This window comes from Macaca nemestrina, chromosome 12 (assembly GCF_043159975.1).
Source record: "Macaca nemestrina isolate mMacNem1 chromosome 12, mMacNem.hap1, whole genome shotgun sequence".
NCBI lineage: Eukaryota > Metazoa > Chordata > Mammalia > Primates > Cercopithecidae > Macaca > Macaca nemestrina.
This window is the reverse complement of record NC_092136.1, coordinates 134,017,223-134,024,418: the sequence shown is the minus strand read 5'-3', so window position 1 is coordinate 134,024,418 and position 7,196 is coordinate 134,017,223. Positions and strand designations below refer to the sequence as shown.

Sequence of the window (7,196 nt, the reverse complement as noted above, 5' to 3'; positions counted from 1 at the left end):
TGCATTAATTAACTCCAGTAAGAACACCGCTCCGAGGAGGACCTGTGTCTGGAGCATCCCCCTAGCAAGCTTGTGATGTTATCCATCAGCTGCCAACCCAGTTTGTTTGTACAGGCCCAGGAGGGTGATTTAATAGGGATATGGCCCAAGACACAGCCCAGCTGAATGAGGAAAGCACAGACTGTGGCAGAGGTCTCTGGTCTCCCACAGCATGTCTTCGACCCAGCTCTGGTTTCAGAGCTGCCTGAGATGGACAACTTCAGGCAAGTTCAGGTTCTCGGTGGAAATGCCCTACTTCCAGCAGCGTGTGTCAGATCCTCCCTCATTCTTCCTCAGGGCCCTCCTTCCCCACCACAGCCTCCTTCTGTGCCTCAGCTTCTTCCAGCCTATGGACTCGGGCCTGGAGGTCCTGTTGTGTGGTGCCGACCAAGCTCTCACTTGGATCACCGGCCCAAGGACCAGTGGTGTAGAAGCTGTGGGAGTTAATGTCCCTGGAGACAAATTTCAGACAATGTGAGATGGTCCCTCAGTGACCAAATGTCCATCCCAGTAATCTGTATGTGAAAAATTATCAGAGGTCTCGGCAAACTTTAGTCACTTTTTCTCGTGGGAGTTCCCTCAGTAACACACATTGACTCTGGCTTTTCTTCAGGTCTTTCTTAATCTCCCTTCCTCATCACTCCATCTTCCTGCTATCATCTCAAACATGAAACATAAAACTACTTACACTCAACGCTGGGTCTCGGGCTCTCTGCTTCCTGGGGAAACTGAGCCAGGGCCCAGCCTGCCCAGGGTGATCTCCTCTGACACCAATCATCCATATGGCTCCAATTGCCCTTCACAAGCTGCTCATCCAGTTCCAAAATCTCACCCTGGGAGCTGGCTTTCAAGAACCTCTCCGATACAATTCACGCAGCCCAACTCCCCTAAACAAGAACCTCTCCGATACAATTCACGCAGCCCAACTCCCCTAAACAAGAACCTCTCCGATACAATTCACGCAGCCCAGTTCCCCTAAAAAGTAGAGCCGGATATGAGGATTTAGACTCGGGCTTTATTTAGTAGATGCAATCCTGATACAAGTGTGAAATAAATGGGAGATGGAGAAGAGAAGAATGAAAAATACTTCAAGGTCAGGGGATCCGGCCCTGGCCTCTTCTTCGTGGTGAGCTGTGGAGAAGGTGGTCCGTTATTCTGCGACTTCATCTGTTCACGTCCACAGATTTCCTCCTATGGGCTGTGCTCTATGAGATCAAACTGTGACACAGTCTGTGGGAGGGGAGGGTGGAAGGAATGTAACTCCTTTCTGTCCCATACCCTCCGGTCTGTTTGTCCAGTTGGCCCTACGGAGAGTGGGCAGACCCCCATGGCAGGCCCTCCTTGGGCCACCGCAGCTCATCCAAGTCTGAAAGGAGGCAGAGAGGCCGGAGCCCCAGCAATGCAACCAATGGGCACGGCTTCACAGCAACAGCCAGGGAGGCCCAGCAAGCCAGGAGGAGGCATTGGGCAGACCACACAGCAGTGTCTCAGAGCCAAGTGCAGCAGACTGGTCAGTGCCAGCCGAGCACAGCAGGGGTCTGTGGGACTGGGGGGCAGGCAGGGCTGGGGAGACGTGAGGAGGTGCACCGAGGCATCTTCTGCTGCAGGTGTAGACAGGAGTGAGTGAGGGAGACTGTATGAGGAGTGAGATTGTGGTGGGGGTCGGGCGGACCACAGAAGTGATTTACCGTGTGGGGGACAGTTCGGGTCTGAGGAGACTGTGAAGAGGAAGCACAGCTGGTCTCATCCCGAGATGTGTCCCGCTCACCCCAGCATGGCAACGCCCAGGGGGAGGAGCCACCCGTGCTCGACACACCAGGGATCCGCTGCCCCCCCAGGGAGCTGAGTGTTTAATGGAACCTGTGCCTGCCTTTTGAAGCACTCATAGATTTATGCAAATACAGTTTTTACATTCAGAGTTCAGACTCAAGAAAGGTTGAATCTGTAAACAGTTTTGCATCTGAAGCTTCCTCTAAATGCCTGAGCATGAAGCCCGAATTGAAGTAATCAGTGCCTTTGTGGAAAGGAACCACAGACCAGCGACACTAGATGGAGCTATGAATGGAGACTGAGCCTGGCCACAGCTCACTCGAGGGGCCCTGGCTGGAGCAGCTGGAGAAAGGTTTCCAACTCTGTGACATTCTGGAAAAGAAAAGCTACAGAGACAAGAACAAGTTCAGTGGTTTCCAAGGGTTCCAGGGCAGGGAGGGGTGGATAGGCAGAGCATGGAGGATTTTTAGGTGAGTGAAACTATTCCATAAGATACTGTTGAGGTGAGTACACATCACTACAAATTTCTCCAAACTCATAGACTGTACAATACAATGAATGAACCCTAACATCAACTTAAGGGGGAAAAAAAGCATATTATTAAAACTGCTCACTTTCTACCAATAATAATAACGGTACAGCCACAGGAGTAACGTCTGTGGAGCACTGACTTCCGTCAGAGGCCTTGCTGAGCGCTTCACACACACTGCGAAGTTAGGTATCCTCATCTCTAGTTTGCAGATAGGAAAACTGAGGCTTCCAAAGGATAAGGAACTTGCCCAAGGTCACGCAGTTAGTATGCAGCGGTGCTCTGACAGCAAATTTCCTGCTCTGAACAATCACATCTTACTGGTTTTCAGGGCAAATTTCTCTCCAGAGGCCCCTGCATGGGGCTGACCCAGCACCAGATATCCTGCTAGCAGCAGGACGTTAGCTAAAGAGACCCCAAGAATGATCAGCTGTGGAGTCCTCAGAGCCGTCAGTCCGGGCCCTAGGCACGGGGCGTGGGAGGCAGCGGTGAGTCCGGTTTAACGGCATGAGTGGCAAACAGAAGTTTCTCCAACACAACACCGCGGCTCTCCACCCACACGCAGAGTATCCCTGTCTCACGCGTTTGTTTACCGTTGCGTCCCCCAGAATGTAAACTTCACAACAGCAAGCAATCGCCTGTCTTGTTCCTAGTTGCATCCTCAGTGTGTAAACCCAGCACCGTGTGGGCTGCCAGTGAATGAATGCATGCACGAACAAATGGAATGAATAGGACGGGAAAATTTATGAGGATACTGCCCTGTCACTCACACTATCAAATTCAGTCGAATATTGTTCTTCTTATTGTACACAGACCAGAAAAAGGAGGCCCAGAGAGGTTACTGGCCTGCCAAGGTCACTGTCTATGCGGTGCTGGCTCTGAAAACAGGGCAGGCCCACCAGGGTTTACACCAGGCACACCGGATCCCCACCCGGCATCCCTGTGAGAGACGCATCTAGAGGCCACAGCAGAGTCAGAACACCAGCGGAGGCCTTCCAGCCCCCGATCCTGAGCAGTGCATAGCCAGCGTTCGGCTGTTTCCTCTTGTCGGTGGTGCTGCTCCCTCAGCTTCCCCATGGCTCCTGTCTCACAGCCACTGAAACAGCACAGGCCAGTCTAGACGTCAGAGCCGGGCCTCCCCCTCTTTCTCTCAACTCTGGCTCCCTGCTTCAGGGAATACACAGGTTCTCCTGCATGGGAGTAAGCCCCAGCCCCCAGGAAGGTCCACCTTCCCAGCATGAGCTCACCAGCCCAGGCCTGGGCTCCCCGGCTTGCTGCACACACGACCGTCACCCACCGCAGGCCGAAGGCGCTGGGGCTGCTCCTGAGAAACAAAGGTGGGGGCAGCCTGCAGTGGGGCTCTAGACCTCTACCTGGCAGGGGCCGCAGGCCTCCTCTCTCCCACCCGGCCCCTGCGCTGCTGTGCTGGTCCCTGACACCGGCCCTGGGGATAGGCTGGAGTTAACGGCACAAAGAAGGCTGAGCTACTAGGCAGGGAAGGGGGTTGGCAGCTCTGCATTATTTCTGGAAGTGGTGGGAGGCAAGCAAGGGGGAAAAATACTTAAAATATCAACGAGTGGTGCTTGGCTTAAAATTAGAAAAAAACTTCCAGAAAACGAGAATAAGGTGAGACTGCAGCAGGCGGCCTGAGGAGCTGGAATGGATACCCGGGAGCGGGGCTGGGGCTCTGAGGAACACTGGGTGCAGCCGGTCATCGCGCGTCCGATTCTGAGACGTAACAAACATAGGCGCCCGACGTTTACTCAGTACCTGCCGGGTGCTGTGGACCGAGGGCTGGTGTCCCCCCAGGTCCTAGGTGGAAACCCTAACCCCAGGGGGACGGTATTAGGAGGTGGCGCATTGGGAGGTCATTAGCTCATGGGGCAGCGTCCTCGTGAGACGGATTCATGCTCTTAGAAAAGCACACCCTGGCCGGGCAAAGGGACTCACACCTGTAATCCTAGCATTTTGGGAGTCCGAGCGGGTGGATTGCCTGAGCTCAGGAGTTCGAGACCAGCTTGGTCAACGTGGTGAAATCCCATCTCTACTAAAATACAAAATAATTAGCTGGGCGTGGTGACAGGCACCTGTAGTCCCAGCTACTCAAGAGGCTGAGACAGGAGAATTGCTTGAACCCAGGAGGCAGAGCTTGCGGTGAGTAAGATCGTGCCACTGCACTCCAGCCTGGGTAACAGAGCAAGACTCCATCTCCAAAAAAAAAAAAAAGTGGCACCTCTCACCCCTTTCACCCTTGAAGATGTCATCAGGAGACAGGCCCTGGCCAGGCACCAAGTCTCCTGACACCTTGATCTTGGACATGCAGCCTTCAGAGCTGTTTTACATCATGTCTGTCATCGGCAGGCCGCCCAGGCTAAGGTGCTTTGCTATAGCAGCCGGAACAGATAAGACATTAGTGATGGGAACCACCTCATTACACACCAACACGACTTCATTATTAAACCATTTTAAAGGTGTGGCTTCAAATGGCCAAGTAACTTGGTCAAGATCAGGTGTGCAGGTGGCTCCCCAAGTTCTCAGCCTGCTGGGGCTCTTGAGGATAATGTAACCGATGCTTCCATGTCTGCAGGGAGTCGGGGGGAAGGCACCAGAGGCCAGGGCCCCAGGGTACCTGAGGGTGAAACTGCAGATCTCTCCTTCCCAATGTAAACACATTACGGGTCTTCGAACCCCTTTGACTCCTCAACAGGCAGCTCAGAGACGCACCCAGCAGTGCTCAGCACGTAGGTAGCGAGCACCCAGCAAACACGGGGAAAGAATGGCAGAGGCCGCGCCCCTCATTTTCACTGTGGTGGGAACACAGTGTGAGATCTGTCCTCTTAACAACTGTTAAGTACACACTACAATAACGGAACCACCGGCCAGTGTTACACAGGAGACCTCCAGAAGCTTTTCATTTTGCATAACAGAAACGTTACAGCTTTTAAACAGAAACTCCCCATTTCTCCCTCCTCTGGCTTCTGACAACCACTATTCTACTCCGTTTCTATGAACTGACTGTTTCAGACGTCTCCTAAGTGAAATCACGAAGCGTTTGCCTTTCTGTGTCTGGCTTATTCCAATCAGCATAATGTCCTCAGGGTTCATCCAGGTTGCCACAAATGGCATAATTCCCTTCTTTTTTCAGAGCTGAGTAATATTCCACTGTGTGTACACACACACACACACACACACAGGCACAGGCCCTCAGCAGACGCTGAATATCCTGGCACCTCGATCTTGGACTTCCAGAGAGCAGCCTGCCCACCCGATCTTGAATGAGTTTCTTAATGTAACCTCTTGAAGCCACAACTTTGAAACGGGTTTATAATGGAGGAGTGCTGGTACGTAATACGGTGATCCCTGTAAGAGCCCATCACTAGTGTCTTAGTTCACTCAGACTGCTGTAAAAACACACAAAAGCCACACTTTCTGCATCCACTCATTTGTTGACGGACAGTTAGCTTTTGCTTGCACATCTTGGCTGTCGTGGGCAATGCTGAATGAAGATGGTAGTGCGGACATCTCTTCGAGATCCTGACTTCAGTTCTCCTAGATTAATAGCCAGCAGTGGGATTGATGGATCACATGATAGTTCTATTTTAATTTGGGGGGAACTTCCACCCTGTTTTCTATGGTGGCTGCACCATTTTATATTCCCACCAACACAGTCTAAATTTTCCGATTTCTGCATAGCTTTGCCAACCTTTATCTTTCATGGTTTTCCTTTGGTTTTTGGGTCTTGTTTGATACTAGCCATTTTACAGGTGTAAAGTGATATCTCATTGTGGGTTTGACTTGCATTTCTCTAATGATGGGTGATGCTGAGCCCTTTTTTGTATGCTTGTTGGCCATTTGTATATCTTCCTGGGAGAAATGTCTATTTAAGTCCTTTGTCCATTTTTTAATCCAGTTATACAGGTTGTTTTGCTATAAGATTTGAAAATGAGAACTGCAGGGGTAGAACGACCTGCTCAGGGTCACACATCTTTGTGGGCAGAGCAGGGAGAACTCTGGGCCTGCTGCCCCCACATGGTACCAACCCTGGGCTCTGTCCCTTTGCCAGGCCCTTGTGACCAAAAAGGAAAAATAAAACTATTTTCAAAGTCCTTGTCTTCCTCAGTGGCAGAGCTGTAGAAAGTCACTCCTGAAAAATAAAGTAAAATTAATATGTTTAGAGCAGAGATATTTAAATAAAAACATGTTTCTCTTGTAATGTGGCTGTCTTCCTGCGTGTCCGCCGTGGCTGTCCTCCTGCTGATGTGGGCATCAGTGATTGGCACCCCACGGTAGTGGGTCATCCACTTTGAGCAACGGGACCCAAGTGTGTGCCTGTGCTGTGATGGTGAGCGAAGCAGCAGATCTGTGAGGTGCCTGCGGATTAACTTACGCTTTGCCTCAAGAGAGTGCTAGTTTAATTTCTAACACTGAATATCCTGACCACATATTCGAAGAGTTCAGGTAATAACAATGAGAAGGCTCACAATAACAACAGCCGTACGACACAGGCACCACTGAGAAGGTCTAAATGTCTGTTACTTTAATTACAAACGAACGAAGACCCACAGCTGAATTAGGCAAACAATCAAAACAGCCACAGAGTAACGCGCAGGACAGCGTGGGGGGGCCGGGTGACGCGCAGGACAGCGTGGGGCGAGCGGGGCAGAGCTGGGAAGGGTTGGGAAAGCTTGCGTCGAGGCTGATCTCACAGGTCCGGGATGAAACAGGCAAGCACGTCTCAATCAATCAAAGTTTGTCATTTCTCAAAAAGACACCAAAGCCACATGGTAAAGAGTGACGGCTGGACGAGCTTGGACACAGGACATGAACGAACGTAACTATCCTCGCATCCCCTTTACTG

The 7,196-nt window shown here is 51.4% G+C and overlaps 1 long non-coding RNA gene across 1 annotated transcript; it reads right to left on the bottom strand.

Moving 5' to 3' along the window:
- Window positions 1-1,034: 1,034 nt before the first annotated feature.
- Window positions 1,035-4,002, bottom strand: LOC139357387 (uncharacterized). The gene is made up of 2 exons (XR_011610375.1): window positions 3,586-4,002; window positions 1,035-3,434 (listed from the first exon to the last, which is right to left on the bottom strand). It is a non-coding gene; the product is annotated as an uncharacterized lncRNA (long non-coding RNA).
- Between the last annotated feature and the right edge of the window lie 3,194 nt (window positions 4,003-7,196).